Raw genomic sequence first — 17,643 nt, forward strand, 5'->3', positions numbered from 1 at the left:
AGGAGTCCTAAACTTAGAAGAGAGGGCAAAAAGGATGGGGGGGAGGGTCAAAGACTTGACATTTCACATTTCAACTCACATCTAATTCTTTGCTCAAAGATACAGAAAAAAACAGCTGAATGGAATTATACTAAACTTGGAATCAAAATAAAATTTTACTCAAGGAAGTGCTTCTGCTAGATTGATGAAATTCATTGACATTTTTATTGGTTTGAAGCAGTAGAATTGTGAATCAGCCGACATCCGCTGACCTGGTTTCACAGACCTCCATGGACCCAAAGTTAAAACATACTCAAATCTAATTGAATGAGAGAGTTTTCTCTCCCATCATCTCATTAAGCTCTAGTAACCCTGAAGATAGGTCCGCAAACTGAACTTCCCTCATTGTCTTGCTGAAACTCAAAGAAAAATGTTGTGGTCCCCACATCTGGAAAACAATATAACGGGCACATAAAGGAGGCATGTTGAGTACACTCTAACTCCAAAGCCATCCCACCAAATAAATAATACACAAATTCTGATTTTACAGTAGGGTTCAAGGACACTGGGGCTGGGTTTGTGCACCCCCAGCGTGGCCCTATTACCTGCGAGTTCTGGCAAAGGTTAACAAACACAGCACAAATGTCATGTGAGAGAATCACAAACCCCTGTCAAGCTTCATGGGCTGATGCATTCATTTCTTGGCATTAGGAATTCTGAAACCAGGCCTACACATCCTGGGGGGAGGCGCAACACAAGGCCTTGAAGTTTGCCATTTGCTTGCAGACCATGGCTAGGAAACTTGTCAAGGGTCTGCAAACACTATAATAGGGTCAGCTTACCCTATAAACTTTCTTTTTAAAAACATGGGGAGATATTCACAAGGCCTTATCTCTGTTTTATCCCCACCTTAACGCATCAAAAGTGGAGATAGATTTAACACCACATTCACAAGCTGGTGAAAACTGCAGACATTGCCAGTATTCCCGCAATAACTGCCCCCAAATTTATTTCCACGGTGGGCACTGAGAACTAACCCTAATGAGATGCAGAGTAGGTGTTCCAGTGACAAAACACACAAAAAAACACAACACCACTTTCACAACGAACTGCCAGATCTGCAAAGCGCAGCAAAAACAGGCGATAAGCCGCGATAGCACCATGGATTTAACATCTGACTTCTGCTGGTGCTAAACAGGACAACTACCCTCAGCATGAAAGGGAGCCCAGCCAAGAGCCACACCTGCCATGGAGACAATGATCATGCAGCTCCGATACCCATGGGGGCCACAACATCCTCCGGTCCCGCCACCATGTCATGGTCCACATCATGCGGCCCACGGCCCAGCAGGTGCCACACATGATGCTGAGTCCTGGGTCTTCAATGGCGGAGACCAAGTTCAAGTTCCAAAATTTGTATAGCGCACTACTCACCCAAAGGCTCTCAAGGCGCTTGAGGGAGGTGCTTTACTTATCAAATATCCAAGTTTTTAGTCGCTTTCTGAAGGAGAGGTGGTTCTGTGTAAGGCGGAGGTGGGTGGGGAGAGAGTTCCAGGTCTTGGCCGCCAAGTAGGAGAAGGATCTTCCTCCCATGGTGGATCTGTGAATTCCCAGAATTGCAGCGAGGGCTTGATTGGACGATCGTAGCTGGCGGGAGGGGGTGTAAAAGGATTGTCGCGTGTTGAGGCATTCGGGACCTAGGTCGTAGAGGGCTTTGTGTGCGTGGGTGAGGAGACGGAACGTTATTCTCTTGTTGACAGGGAGCCAATGGAGATCCTTCAGGTGGCCGGAAATGTGAGCTTGTCGAGGGATGTCCAGTATGAGTCTGGCTGAGGCGTTTTGGATGCGTTGGAGTTTTTCTGTAGTTTGGCTGTGGTACCTGCGTAAAGGGTGTTTCCGTAGTCCAATCGGCTTGTGACCAGTGCCTGAGTGACTGTCTTTCTTGTTTCGGTGGGGATCCATCGGAAGATTTTTTTAAGCATGCGTAGGATGTTGAAGCATGATGATGAGACGGCATTGACTTGTCTGGTCATCGAGAGGGAGGAGTCCAGGATGAAGCCCAGGTTACGTGTGTGGTCCGTAGGTGTGGGTGCGGTTCCCAGGGCCGGTGGCCACCATGAGTTGTCCCAGGCAGAGGTGGATGACCCTAAGATGAGGACTTCCGTTTTGTCCGAGTTGAGTTTTAAACGACTATTCTTCATCCACTCGGCTACTTCTTTCATTCCTTGGTGTAAGTTGGTTTTGGCGGTGTTTGGGTCTTTGGTGAGGAAGAGGATCAGCTGAGTGTCGTCTGCGTAGGAGATGATGTTGAGGTTGAGTTTGCGTGCGATGGATGCGAGGGGACTCATGTATACGTTGAAGAGGGTGGGACTGAGTGATGATCCTTGTGGTACGCCGCAGATGACTTCGGTGGCCTCTGATTTGAAGGGGGGGAGGCGGACTCTCTGGGTTCTTCCGGCCAGGAACGATATGATCCATTCCAATGCTTTTCCTTGTATTCCAATGTTGCATGAGGGTGCTATGAGAGACTGTGTCGAAGGCTGCTGAGAGGTCAAGTAAGATGAGGGCAACTGTTTCTCCATTGTCCAGTAGTGTTCGGCTGTCGTCTGTTGCCGCGATGAGGGTGGTTTCAGTGCTGTGTTTGGCTCGGAAGCCGGATTGTCAGGGGTCGAGGGATTTGTTGGATTCGAGGAAGGCGGTGAGCTGACTGTTGACGGCTTTCTCAATGACTTTGGCGGGGAATGGGAGGAGCGAGATGGGGCGGTAGTTCTTAAGTTCGGTGGGGTCTGCTGTGGGTTTCTTTAGAAGGGCGCTGAGTTCGGCATGTTTCCAGATTTCCGGGAAGGTTGCGGAGTTGAAGGAGCAGTTGATGACATCGCGGAGAAGGGGTGCGATGATGGAGCTTGCCTTGTTGAAAATGTGGTGGGGACATGGGTCGGTTGGCGATCCTGAGTGGATGGAGTTCATCAGGTGGATGGTGTCTTCGTGGTGATGGGGTTCCCGGCGCAAAGGTTGTTAGAGGGCGGTGTTGGTTCGGAAATGGGTGGAGTGGACATACCTTCGGACTGGTTTTCAAAGCTGTTATGTATTTCGGCGATTTTGTTGTGGAAGAATGAGGATAGAGAATCGCAGAGGTCTTGGGAGGGAGAAATGTCGTTGGTGCCGGCGGTGGGGTTAGTAAATTCTTTGTCGATGTTGAATAGTTCCTTGCTGTTTTGGGCATTGTTGTCAAGTCGATCCTTGAATGCTGATTTCTTGGTGGATCGGATTAGTTGGTGGTGTTTGCGGGTGGCGTTCTTGAAGGTGTCTAGGGTCTTTCTGTGGTTGGGTTTTTTCTCCAGGTTTTCTTGAGAGTACAACAGAGCTTCTTGGATTTCTTAAGGTCATCGTTGAACCAGGGGGCTTTTTTGCTACCTTGCTTGATTCGATGGTTTTTCAAAGGTGCAAGTTCGTCGGCGCTATGGGTGATCCATTGGGTGAGGTTAGTGGCTGCTTGGTTTGGGTGCGATGATTTGGTGGGGGGGGTTTTGGTGAAGCGATGTGAAGACGAGTTGTTTGGTGGTGATTTTGTTCCAATTTCTTCAAGGAATAGGTTGTGGGGTGTTGTGGGTCGTGGAGTTTTTGTAATTGAAGTGAACGCAGCTGTGGTCCATCCAATGGAGAGCTGTGGTGTGATCAAAGGAGATGTGCTTGCTGGAGGTGAAGATAGGGTCGAGTGTGTGTCCGGCGTAGTGAGTGGGGGTGTCAACAAGTTGATTGAGTCCTAGATTGGCCAGGTTATCCAGGAGGGTAGTGGTGTTGTTGTCGTTTTTCTTTTCCAGGTGGAAGTTGAAGTCTCCCAGTAGAATGTAGTTCTCGGAGGGGAGGGCATGTGGGCTGATGAAGTCAGCGATGTCTTCACTGAATTGTGTGCGGGGTCCTGGTGGTCTGTAGATGAGGGTGCCTCTGAGTGTGGTTTTGTGGTCGGTGTGAATCTGGAAGTGAAGGTGTTCGGCGGAAGCGAGGTTATCATCGGAATTAGTCGTGATGCGGATGGTGTTCTTATGGACGATGGCCTCCTGCTGTTTGGTTGGTGCGATCTTTTCGGATGATCTTGTAGGTGTCCGGGATGGCTATGGCGATGTCGGGAGCTGATGAGGCGTTCATCCATGTTTCTGTAAGGAAGGCGACGTCCTGCGATGTAGTGTCGAGTAGGTTCCAGAGTTCGATTGAGTGTCTGTGGACTGAGCGGGTGTTGAGCAGGAAGCATTTTAGGTGGTTAGTGTCGGGGCTCTGTTTGGAGTTTGTGGATTTGGTGTGGGTCCTGATGCAGTCGAACTTGCAGGAGTGGCAGGTGAAGGGTCCCTGGGTGTGTCCTGGGGCGGCTTGGTAGCAGTTAGGTGGTCGGCCGGGGTTGAGGGCTGAGAGGGTTGCGGCGTCATATGTTATGCAGGTGGAATGGGAATTGCGGGGGCCAGGGGGTCTGGCGCTGGGCACGGTCCAGGCGCGGACGGGCGTAGACGGGCTTACCTTTGGCGCACCTTCGGCAGCATGGGGCGCGACCGCTGCGCGTGAACGCTGCGCGTGAATGAATCTGTCATATGCGGATAGTGGAGGAGAGGGGGGAGGGAGGAGCAGCTGGGAGGCGGGAGCGGGGTGGAGAGCCGGGCAGGGAGGCACAACAACAACAACCAAAACAAAATGGCAGTAAGCCAAAAGCAAAACAGGGTTGGGGCACAATATGTAAGAAACGCGATGTGAATGGCAGTGGAACTGGCACAAGGCACAATCAGGCACAAAACCAAAATACAGGCAGCACAGTACAATTGAGCAGAGCGTTGCAGCGCACTTTGGCAGACTGGCGCTACCATAATATGCAAATTAGCAATTGAGAAATAGACAAGGCAGCGTAGCACAATTGAGCAGATATTTAAAGTGCAATATGGCGATCTAGCGCTACGAAAGTATTCAATTGGTAATCAAAGCAGGCAGTAGTCTGGCAGTGGGCGCTACCATACCAATTCGGCATGCAGGGCAGGGAGCAGCGTGAGGAGCGACCGCTTCTGAAGAAATCAGGACGACCACATCAGTGCACACATCGTCAGAGCAGGCTGCACACCTGCTCAGCTATATCGGTGACACTAACCCTGTGCAACGCCAGTCAGCCCCACGTGGTGGTAGGCCCCCTGACAGCTGCAAGGCTTCGGGTGCCAATAACACTGTGAAACGCCAGTCAGCGCCACATGGTGGTAGGCCCGTGACGGCTGCAAGGCTTCGGGTGCCACTAACCCTGTGCGCAACAACTCATGGGCACTTTATCCTTGAAAACCATGGAGCGTCTGTCATCCAGTCACCAATGGCAGAGGGGAATGTGACATTGTCGGCCCCTTATTTTTGCGGGGTCATGTGGCCTGTGACGCCTGTGCCGGATGGGCGTGGTGTATGTGCAAACCTACCCTCAAGGAGTGGCCGTGACATTCTGACAACTAGACCAGTGACCTCTACACCACCAGCGAGTACGCCTGCGACAGGTAGCTATGTGGGCCCCCCTCGGATCATAAGTGGAGTGGTCTGGCCCAGCGTATGCTGGACCAGCGCTGGGCTTGCAACAATGACTCTGGGCTCTGGGCGTGGTTCAGTCCATGTTCGGACAAGGAAGTGACTAAAGCCTGTGTCCCTGTTGTAGTGTCCACAGCACCCGGAACACAATAGGCAATGTAGCAAACTGTGACCGGCATCCCACTAGATGAGCATCATTGCTGTAAGGGAAATACTGTTCTCCACACATTCATACATGAATGATGAAAGACATGACACAGCAGTGTGTTACTGGATGTTTATTGCACATCCAGTGGAGTTTTGCAGCTGGAGCAGTATAGGGCCATTCTACAAGCACACTGTACAATATCGGCCTGTGGAGGGCCAGCAAGAGTCCATCTGGGGATGACAAGAACTGCGGAAGAGGAAGGTTACAGTTCACATCCTGGTTGCCATCTCATTGGTCATCAAACAGGATATGGCAGTCCATGTCGTGGTCCAAGGTGAGTGCAGCGGAGTGTATCAGGGGCTAGTGGAAGGTCATGGGGCCATTTGCGGCACCAAGCAGAAACAGGCCAGGTGGCAGAAATGAATGCTAGTGCCTCCTTCTGACCTCAATCCCATCCATGTCCTCGTCCTCGGATGTGTGTTCTGCCCCACCTGTGGGTGTTGCAGTACCGGTTGCAGCACTGTGTGCCACTGACACATCAGGGGCCAGAGGAGGATTGTCGGCCGCACTGTAGCACAATTGAGCAGATATTTAAAGTGCAATATGGCGATCTAGCGCTACGAAAGTATTCAATTAGTAACCAAAGCAGGCAGTAGTCTGGCAGTGGGCGCTACGATACCAATTTGGCATGCAGGGCAGGGAGCAGCGTGAGGAGCGACCGCTTCTGAAGAAATCAGGACGACCACATCAGTGCACACATCGTCAGAGCAGGCTGCACACCTGCTCAGCTATATCGGTGACACTAACCCTGTGCAACACCAGTCAGCCCCACAATGTTGGTAGGCCCCCTGACGGCTGCAAGGCTTCAGGTGCCAATAACACTGTGAAACGCCAGTCAGCGCCACATGGTGGTAGGCCCGTGACGGCTGCAAGGCTTCGGGTGCCACTAACCCTGTGCGCAACAACTCATGGGCACTTTATCCTTGAAAACCATGGAGCGTCTGTCATCCAGTCACCAATGGCAGAGGGGAATGTGACATTGTCGGCCCCTTATTTTTGCGGGGTCATGTGGCCTGTGACGCCTGTGCCGGATGGGTGTGGTGTATGTGCAAACCTGCCCTCAAGGAGTGGCCGTGACATTCTGACAACTAGACCAGTGACCTCTACACCACCAGCGAGTACGCCTGCGACAGGTAGCTATGTGGGCCCCCCCTCGGATCATAAGTGGAGTGGTCTGGCCCAGCGTATGCTGGACCAGCGCTGGGCTTGCAACAATGACTCTGGGCTCTGGGCGTGGTTCAGTCCATGTTCGGACAAGGAAGTGACTAAAGCCTGTGTCCCTGTTGTAGTGTCCACAGCACCCGGAACACAATAGGCAATGTAGCAAACTGTGACCGGCATCCCACTAGATGAGCATCATTGCTGTAAGGGAAATACTGTTCTCCACACATTCATACATGAATGATGAAAGACATGACACAGCAGTGTGTTACTGGATGTTTATTGCACATCCAGTGGAGTTTTGCAGCTGGAGCAGTATAGGGCCATTCTACAAGCACACTGTACAATATCGGCCTGTGGAGGGCCAGCAAGAGTCCATCTGGGGATGACAAGAACTGCGGAAGAGGAAGGGTACAGTTCACATCCTGGTTGCCATCTCATTGGTCATCAAACAGGATATGGCAGTCCTTGTCGTGGTCCAAGGTGAGTGCAGCGGAGTGTATCAGGGGCTAGTGGAAGGTCATGGGGCCATTTGCGGCACCAAGCAGAAACAGGCCAGGTGGCAGAAATGAATGCTAGTGCCTCCTTCTGACCTCAATCCCATCCATGTCCTCGTCCTCGGATGTGTGTTCTGCCCCACCTGTGGGTGTTGCAGTACCGGTTGCAGCACTGTGTGCCACTGACACATCAGGGGCCAGAGGAGGATTGTCGGCCGCACTGTGTGGCAGCGACACATCAGATGCCGGAGTGGATACGCCTGCTGCACTGTGAGGCACTGACACACCAGGGGGCAGAGATGTGGATGGTGGGGGGCAGCAGCATTCATCAGCACCACACATTGTGGCAGCAATGCAATGATGAGGATCTGCAGGGCATGGTAGATCCCAGCTACAGTTTGTTGATGTGCAGGCGTGGCTGCCATCCTTTCTGCTTCCATCCGCACTATGTCCTCCATGAGCCTCCGCATGTGTGCCAGCTCATTGCTGGGATCGCTGGAGCCACTCTGAGTAAACAGGTGTCCTTCTCACTACGTCATGACTCCAGCGATGTCAGTTGGGGCTCATTGGAGACCATGGAGCTGGCTGTGGGTGTCCGTTATGGACTGGAGCTGGTCCCTGATGGGACCTAGCCACCCATGGATGGTGTCCAGTTTGGTAACCATGAGGTTGAACCCCACCCACAGCTGCTCAGCCGTCTCCCTCTGGCCCTCCAGCACACGGCGTTGGAAGGCCATGTGTTGTTCCTGGGGGTCTTGGGAGACTGCCAGGTCTGTGGGTTCCTCCTGCTGGGTGGTTTGGGTAGTGGGTGGGGTCCCCTCGATGTAGCTGGGCTGCCCTGATCCTGGAGGTGAGTTGTGGATGATGTCAATGATGTCTTGGAGGGCTTGGGTGTCGATGCTAGGGGTGTCCTCCTCATCATCAGTGAAGAGTGACTGGGACTGCTCTGCAGGAGGTGTTGACTGTGCCCCTGCAATGTGAAGAGGAGATGGTGTATTACAATGTGTCCACATGTATGGAGCTGCATGGTACATGTTGACATTCAGGCAGCATGGCATTTTACATTGTGACAGTCTGTAGATATGGGCCATGACCCAGAGTAATTATGGGTGTGCACTGTGCTCAGCTTGATTGTGCATGTGTGCCATTGTGGCCATCTCCACCCGTCCCCCCAGTACCTGGTGGTCACTCAACCTGTTGCAGTTGTTTTGTGTCCTGTCAAGCAGTGTCCTGTCCCCCGACTCCGGCCACAGTCTCCACACTGATGAGTGTCGACAGCAGCTCCTCCATGTCATCCAGCACGAGCTGTGGCACTGGGCTTGCACCTACAGTCTGCATTGCTACCTTCTGGTTGGCTGCAGGTTTCTCCTTGGTCTTGCGCTTGATGTCACTCCATCGCCTCTTGGCCTCGTCCATTGACCTCTTGGGCTATCCGACGGCATTCACCTTGTCCACGATGTCCCGCCATATTTCATTTTTTGTGCCCAATGACATGATGGAGGTGACGAACAGTTGCTAATGGTGTTCCATCACCTCCATGAATAGGATCCTGTTTTCCTGCAGACTGAACTTCGTCTTCCTCTCCCTCTTGTCCTTGCCCTTCCCTGTTACTGAGTTCCCAGGCTGGTCGTCCGGGGTGCTTGTGGGGCTGCGCTCGTCCTCTGCACCTGCTCTGGCTGCCTCCATGGTGCTTGGGTGTTGGTCAGTTTGTGTTTGAGTGTTTTTTCTGCTTTTATAATGATTTTTCAGTCCTGCCATGTGTGTGTTTCAGGCCTGGTGCTGCTCATCGCTGATTTTCTCATTACGCTTTGGCCCATCGCATGTTTTTCCGCATTGAGGTTTGTGTTTTTATCTACGTCGAGGTACACGAAAGGCTGCGATATGTAAAGTTGCGTTAGCATTTTTTGGTGATGTTTAGCACACGTTCTTGTGAATATACCCCATAGTCTGGCCAAAAGGGGTTAGCTGAAAAACCAAAGTTGTAGTGCAAATTGAATGCCATGTTTATGATCTCACAATATTTATAGCAATGAATAACAGCACCTAAAAGCCCAATGTACTTAAATAAAGCACATACTCAAACCATTAATTAATCATATATTCCGTCATCTCTTTGCATATTGTGAAGTGTAATATAATGTGTACAACATTTGTGAATGTACCTGTGACAGCATTGGTGAGGTCGTGAGCACTTCATTTCATGCGGGAGTTATTATTTGCATGGCTCCTGTGTGAGTTATGAATTGTGGATAGTTTTTTTTTTTTTTCTAATTCACAACCTGACTGCAATCTAACCATTACCAGTGGTCTTTCAGAGAAAATATAATTACATTACTTGGGTAAACTTTCTTCTTGAATATTTGGCACTTTTTCAAAGCCCATCTATCAAAGAAAATAGATCTTAACTGTGAATTATTTGCAGTAATTTGCTGTGAAAATTATTTTTCAGGATATTAAGCTTCCCTAAACAAATGAAAAGTTAAATGAGCGGTTAATATAGCACTTGTCTATCAGTGTTAATAAAAAAAACACCTTTACAACAACAGTGCTACTTTCGGAGCATCTGAACAATGCACCATTCACAAGATCACCCTGGAACAGGCCATAAGCATCTACCAATGAATCCTCTTAAATGTGTGAAAAGCACCAGGACACTCTATGGGCCATATTATCAAGAAAGGGCGATATATTATCACCGCTTTTATCAGCAGGAAACTGCTGCTAAAGCGGCGAGAATGGGCTTGATAATATACCCTTGTGAATTCCCATAGAAGCCCAGGTTAACACCAGAACCTGGGCTTCTATGGGAATTCACAAGGGCATATTATCAAGCCCATTATCGCCGCTTTCCTGCCGATAAAAGCGGCGCTAATGTATCGCCCTTTCTTGATAATATGGCCCTTTGTGAGTAGCCGTGCCCCTTACAAATACCAATTTTTCATTTAATTTCATTTCAAAATAAACATTGTAAACAAAGAACCCTGCCAGCTAAACGTCACACTGTCCGACATTGCACTTTAATTTCTTCCTTTAAAGATGTCTTGTGAAACCTATGAAGTAGTGTTGATATATTTCAAAATAACAGTACATTTTAAAATACGCTTCCAATTTCCTTACAATGCTTCTTGCTTTTAAAATATGAATAATAATACATATCAACACATTAAAACAAATACACCAAAAAAGCCGACATTTTTCAACACATTGACCTACATATCAGCAGTCTCAGCAAATGTATACCCATTCTATTCTCCCTCTCTCTCTCTTTATGTATATATATATATATATATATATATGTGTGTGTGTGTGTATTAAGTGTACTATGTTCTCTCGCACTCTATATCTGTGTGTGTGTGTATACACATATATATGTATGTAAGTGTACTAAGTTCTCTCTCTCTATAGATATATATGTATACATATATATATATATGTATATATATAAATAGAGATAGGGAGACGAGACGAGAGAGAACATGAGAGAAATGTTTTCATATATATGTGTATATATTTTTTATATATATACACACACACATACATATATATTTCTAACTGTACACATTGATATACATTATACATTCTATCTCTTAAATCGCATTGTGGGACTGCCGCTGCAGGAGAGAATATGTATGAAATATTAGTACATCAGAGAATGCATCGTGCCAGCCTGCTTTGATGAATTGCTCGGAGTTGCCAGAGGCAACCCAGGATGCCAGCATGAATCTTGCAAAAATTGCTAGTGTTCCTTATTTTAATTTCAGTGTTCTTTGGTTTGACCTTATCCAGCTGTCAGCCTATATCTCACTGTAGTAACGTGATCAGAGATGATGGGGCTTCTGATTCCAGCTGGAGGACCGCACATCAGCCGGAGCGAGGCTTGTAATTTAGTCGTGTGAGTATATACATTTTGTTTCCCTTGTGGGATTGAACGTAATCTTGGCGGACAATCGGCTCTGCAAAGACTGGTTTTATTTTATTTTCCATGAATGCATTCATGGGTGGTTAAATGGACTTATTTAGCTCTGCCTCGAAAGCTTATTCACGCGCAGGTGCGAGGTCTCAGGGGGTTACTGTCACCTCAAGGTCAAAGGGTCGGCTCTCAGGCCTGCCTATTTCATGAGATAGAAATCGAAGGGGATTAGTAGAATCATGGGTTTTTAGCCATTGTGTTTTGTTCTATTATTGCACCTTTAAGAAGTTAATTTTCATGTCTATTTTATAGCATATGAAACGGATACAGGAAGTCACTTGAATGGATAATGTGTGCCTGTGGACAGCGTGCACAGATAGGTCAGCAGGCCGCATACTGATCTACCCTGCAGCTGGACGAATGAGGCTCACAATCTATATATATAAAAAAACGAAAGTATGTCTGTTTGTCCTTTATGCATTACTAAAAAAATAAATAAAAAAAATGTAAAAAAATGAAAAAAATTGGTTAAAAGTTGTTGAGTACACTCCCGCAAAGGTTTCTGGCAAAAAAAAATAATAATTGAATGTTATCATAACAAGTTTCCTTAAATTTCCTTTCTTCTGAGATTGCAGCAACGCACGACGGGTAAGCTAGTTCCAAATAAAAAAGAAAAGTCCCAGATAATTATCTAGGTCTTAATTATAATTGGGATGGAACGTTCTGTTCACCTCACTGCAAGGGATACCTTGTTGAAAAACATTGGATAATCCTACATCTCTGTCTTAATATAAGGATGGATGCACGGGATACAGAGGATGAATAGAGGCATGGATAGGTAAATGAATGAAAGTGTAGATCATGAGTGGGTGAATGAATGGCAGTTTTAAAGCTGGATGGGCAGAGTGATGGAGGGGTGAATGGAATGGGAGTATATGAGTGTTAAAACAGAGGAATGAATGAGAGCCTGTAAATGAGTAAATGGGTGGGCGAATGAATGGAAGTGTGATAATGACTGAAGAATAAATTAGAGTGAGGCGGGATGAGTGAATAAAAGAGGGTGTGATGGGAAGTGAATGGGGCCCTGGCAATCTCAGTGCCCAAAAAGGTACACTGTACCCAGATAACTACTCAGAGCTCCCTGCTGCTAGACATACTTCATTGTGAGTTTACTGCAGCAAACCTGTATTTTCAAAACTTATGTGGTCTGAGGTTGGCACCCACCAAAGCACAAACTGTACAGTCAGTGAAGGTGATGCCTGGGCCTTCTCTCTGACCTTGACCTTGGGTAATCATCTATTCTCCTAATCCAATGTAAATAGTAAAGTGGGGAGACCTGGGCAGGTTCCTTCTAAGGGATACATCTGAAAGATATAAAGCCTGATGATCTCAGTAACGGGGCATGTCTGAAATCCTGGGTGTTAATGATTGGGTTCCTGATTGATAGGGGTGTGGGCACTCATCAAGCAGTAACCACAATTCTAGTCAGGGTAAAGCCCAAGTGAACACCAAATTAACCTGTATGGGGGTTGAGAGCACACTGCCTCACAGTCCCAGCACAGTTTGCCCCTTTGCATCCTGGTAAATGCAGTACACAGTTCAAACGAGTAAAAACGAGGAAGACGCCGGCTGCAGCTCCTGGCTCTCGGCACGGAAAAGCGGCGCCGAAAAGCGGGGAGAAGTCTGCACCTGAACTAAAAGGCAAGCAGAACAAGCAGGGCTGATCTTAGAGCCCACCCCGCCTTGAGCTATTCCCAGGACGCTAAAAGCATCTTGACCGCCAGCGGAAGGTCCGCGAGTGGAGTATTGGGGGTGGCCGGTCCTGGGAATGGCTGGAGCCGAGTGATATTCCCGGATGTGGCAGTAGCCCAGGTCACGGTAGCAATTGTGCCTGGACTCTCTACAAACGTTAGCAAGAATAGCGAGCAGTGACTTGGGAGTGGTTGGACCAGTGCGAGTCCTCTGCGTGCTGAGGGCAGAGGCTGACACGAGAGGTGCCCTGGGCCCTCCCCCCCCCGGACGGGAGCCACGGGGGCAGAGGTTTGGCCAGCTGGGACTGTTGCCTGAAAGGGTACCTAGGACGTGGCAGAACATATTAACTGACCCAGGTACGTGGCTATTCGTCAAAGTTGTTCCAGTAGGATAGCAATTTCTGTTTTCTATGCAGCTGATAAAGAACTCTTCTAACTAACTGCACGGAGCATATAATCAGCCAACTGACCATTTCATTTGTATGATATAACTACTTTAAGTGGACCACAGTTCTTATCAATCACCTACTATATAAACTTCCACTGGGAAAGGAGCCCAAGGAGCCCAAGTTGCTGTAGAGTGCTGCTGAGTGCTGCTTGCTGCTGGTCAGTGTGAGCGCTGCCTAAGCGCTGTGAAAACAACACCGCCCAGCAGAGGAGGTGGCTTGTCACTCTAGCCTCTTGGTCACCTTCAGGATCAGACTGTGGACTGTGGACTGCGGACTGCGCAACCAAAAGTAAACCAAATCAAACCACACCTGAAGAGGGCAGAGAGCGCAGAGCAGTCGAGAGAAGAGCTTGGGCGACGGCGGAGGCGAGTGGTGTGCTGTGTCTTGCCGCAGACTGGGCAACGAGCAGTATTCGGAGTACCTTGAGCACCTGGGGCGCCCGGAGCATCACAGAGTGTCAAGCGCAGCTGTCGATGTGGGAGACAGGAGGTAAGAGGTGGTGGCGAGCACGGCAGCCGTTAGAGGCCGCCGCGAAGTAAGAGCCCGAGGGTGTGGCCTGAGGGGCTGCTAGACTAGGTCTCCAGCTTGCGGCCCCCCCGCGCGCACCGCTTGCTCACCCCTCCCCCCCTCTTTGCCCTCAAGAATCACAGCTCAATACAGGGCTCAGAGACACAGAGACACATACAGCTAGATTCATGAAGCATTTTTGCGTGCGCAATCGGTGCGAATCGCAGAATTCGCCCGTTTGCGCCCGCAAAAATGACATTTGAAATTCATCATTGGGTCATGTACTCGCAATTTGCGAAATCGCAAAAAAATTCGATTTTTCAAATTGCGATCGCATTTAAGGAATCTCAATTTGAGATTCCTTAAATGCTATTCATGACCCAATAAAAAATTGTGAATTCGCTATTTATTGCAGCTATTTACCTCGAAGTCAGACTTCGTGGTAAATAGCGAAAACATTTTTCTCAGTTGTATGTTACACACACACATGTCCTTTGGACATGTGTGTGCGCAACATAAGTCAAAATTTACATTTCAGGGGTGCTACAGGGTGTCCTGTGGACACCCCTAGCACCCTTGAAATCGCATCCTTATTTGCGATTAGCAAATTGCTAATCGCAAATAAGGAATAACTCCCCATTCATTCCTATGGGCCTTTAGGCATGTTTTGCGAGTCTGTAATAGCGAATAATAAGGAATCGCTATTACAGACTCGCAAAACGGGATTCATGTAGGAATCGCAAAATAAATTGCGATTCCTACACATTCCTTATTTGCCATTAGCAAATTGCTAATCACAAATAAGGAATAACTCCCCATTCATTCCTATGGGCCTTTGAATGATGAATCGGGCTGATAGACTCTGGGCACTGCTCATTGGGCCCCAGCCCCAGTCCCAGCCCCAGCCCTAGCCCCAGCCCCAGCCAACGGCGCAAAAGAAAGATGACGCTGAGGAAGACTAAATCTTGCACGGAGGATGAGGCGGAAGTGAACCCTGAGAGTTTAGCACTAAGAAGGGTAACCAGAAGCATAAGTTCTCACAAATCCCAGGACCTAGTCACTGGCACTGGCAATTACCTTCCTCAAGGCCTCATCACTCAATTCTTTCAGGCCTCAAACTGCCCCTCACCTTTGGAAGAAACTTCACAAGGTCCTGTGAACAGAGCCACACCGGGGACCCCAAAGACTCACCTGGCCCAAAGGGACTCTCACTCCTGTGAGTCAGCTAACTTCGAGACATTTGGGAGTCCTGAAGCACGTTCTCAGCCAGTCGCCAGGACAAAGAGCCCGATTAGGATCACTGCCGACATTCACGACAGGCAAACTCTGGGGGTGAATGCGGACTCAGACACTGAGAGGCCAAGCGAGGCTGTCGCATCCTCCTCTCCAAAGAGCATAGGCAAGGTTCTGAATGCAACTGCGACATCTCGGGAAACACAGAGGCCAAACCCCCTGGGAAGGGAGGTTCCAACAACTTTGTTTTTATTAAAATTGGAACAGACAATTGAACGTACACTTGAAACAACACCTATTAATTTAGGAAGAGCTAATGTCCCGCGAATTACACAAACGGAGGGATAGAGTCCGCTGAGCAGAACTCATCACCAAGACCTAACTGACCCAATTGAAGAACCCACCTTCAAAGACTTTAACTGTCAGCAATAAGAGAAGTCCAGGACACAATGGCTAGGGCACTGCTAGGGCAGTCCACAAAGAGGGAAGTCCAAATCGATCTCTTGCAGTCAATAGCCGAGCACTTGGCGTGCCAAGATGATAAGCTGGCAAAGCTGGAAGCCCAATTTAACGTCCAACACGCTCATGCCGCCAGCATTAATTCCTGTGCCGCCATAATTGATAAATGGGCAAGCCTTCCAGAAGTCCTAAAAAAGATGCTTGCATTAGCCAAGGGTCAGGGCGAGACAACCACGCTAGAACAAGCTGCACAAAAACTACCAGTACTGACGACAGAGCATGCCGAAACGACATCCCTTAGCACAGCGGGCATCAGTGCCACAAAGGAACTTCTAATAGGGCCCCACAATAATGTCACTTTGGCTGAACAAGGGAATGGTGACCCCGAGGTCTCGGATCTCGATACCGTAAGTGACGACCTGTCTGTTATTACCTCTCAGGTGGAGAAGGCCGAAGGAGCACTAGTAAGCGCCAAAGCTCCGTTATCAAGGAGAGCCAAAAAAAGACTTAAAAAACAACTTAAGAAGTCCAAAGCCAGAAGCAGAAATATATCACCGACGGTATTAACCCTTGGCGCCACTGTAACTAAAAGCATCCCCAAACCACTCTTTCCCATTTTCATACCCAAGCAGGCATCCAAAATCGGTAAGTCACGTGACCCATCCCTTGTTTGTGGCGAGGCCCAAAGACAACAAACCCCTCTCATGGAGGGTCAAACCAACGAGGATCTCCAACAAAGGCCTTCACAGGTGGCAGTCGCCGCACCATTAAGTGCCGCCAGCCCTTTCGGCTGGGTTTTTCAACATGAGACTGTAACAAATCCTAAACTACAACAGGGCGTCCAGCCAGAACTGCCTAGTGTGGTAGGTCTACTAACTGAGGGGCAAGGTAATCAGCAACCAGGAGTCCTAATCAAAAATTACCTAAATTTGACATCAGACCAGGGGGAGTGGCAAGGATTGCCGCGTGCGGATGGCCAATCAAGCATGGCGCCAAATGGGCAGCGGCCAGAAACCACTCACAAAAACCCATCAAATTTAAGTAACCAGAGGCCAAAGCTCCCAGGAGAAGGGGTGAGTTGGTGCTCCATCGCACACAAAAATAAATTAATCACCTACGAGCTGCAGTTAACCCCAAAGTACACAGCCAAAGGCTCATATGACATCTTGAATAGGTCTAATATTGTCCGCCTCTTTGGCCACATTGACTCGCTGGCACAAATCACCTCAGAAAATATTGAATGGGTGAAATTCAAGAGACTGGAGACAGACACCCACGACGACTCCACCATAATCGGATTTGTGAGCCAGCAAGCCCAACAGGCCGTCCTTAAGGAAGCAACACTATTCGCTGAATGGGGCATTGAAGTCGTTGCGCCAAGGGCACTGAAATACCCACATGTCCTGATGCCGCAGCACGACAAACATGAACCGGCATCCGTTCTCAAAGGCATAAGGCCCACCCGCCCAGATATGGGGGCGAAATCAGGGCGGGCAAAAACCCTGCTAAAAATCAAAATCCAGCAAAACGACTGGCAACGGAGTGTGCAGCGGCCTCAGCAGGTATCAGATCACCCGGAGGCCACATGGAGACAGTGTCCCTAACCTAATAAACAGCCATGTGAATAATGCCCGTTCAAACCCACTCAGGGGTCTAGTTCGCAAGCTAACTATTATTTCATGGAATATTGCCAGGTTGAGTAACATTTTTAGGGACACTGCTACACTTGATTACCTTGCACAGGGGGACATATTGTGTATTCAGGAAACCTGGGCAAGGGCAACGACCACCATTGGTGGCTTTTACGAACATTTAAAACCAGCGACCAAAAGGACAATCTTTGGTCGCACGTCAGGGGGCCTTTCCATCTATGTTAGTCATGCGTGTAAAATTAATACAACTGAACTAAATCTGGGGTCTCCTGACCTTCAAGCCATCTTAATCGATGGGT

Source organism: Lissotriton vulgaris, chromosome 9, assembly GCF_964263255.1.
Source record: "Lissotriton vulgaris chromosome 9, aLisVul1.2, whole genome shotgun sequence".
NCBI classification, from domain to species: domain Eukaryota; kingdom Metazoa; phylum Chordata; class Amphibia; order Caudata; family Salamandridae; genus Lissotriton; species Lissotriton vulgaris.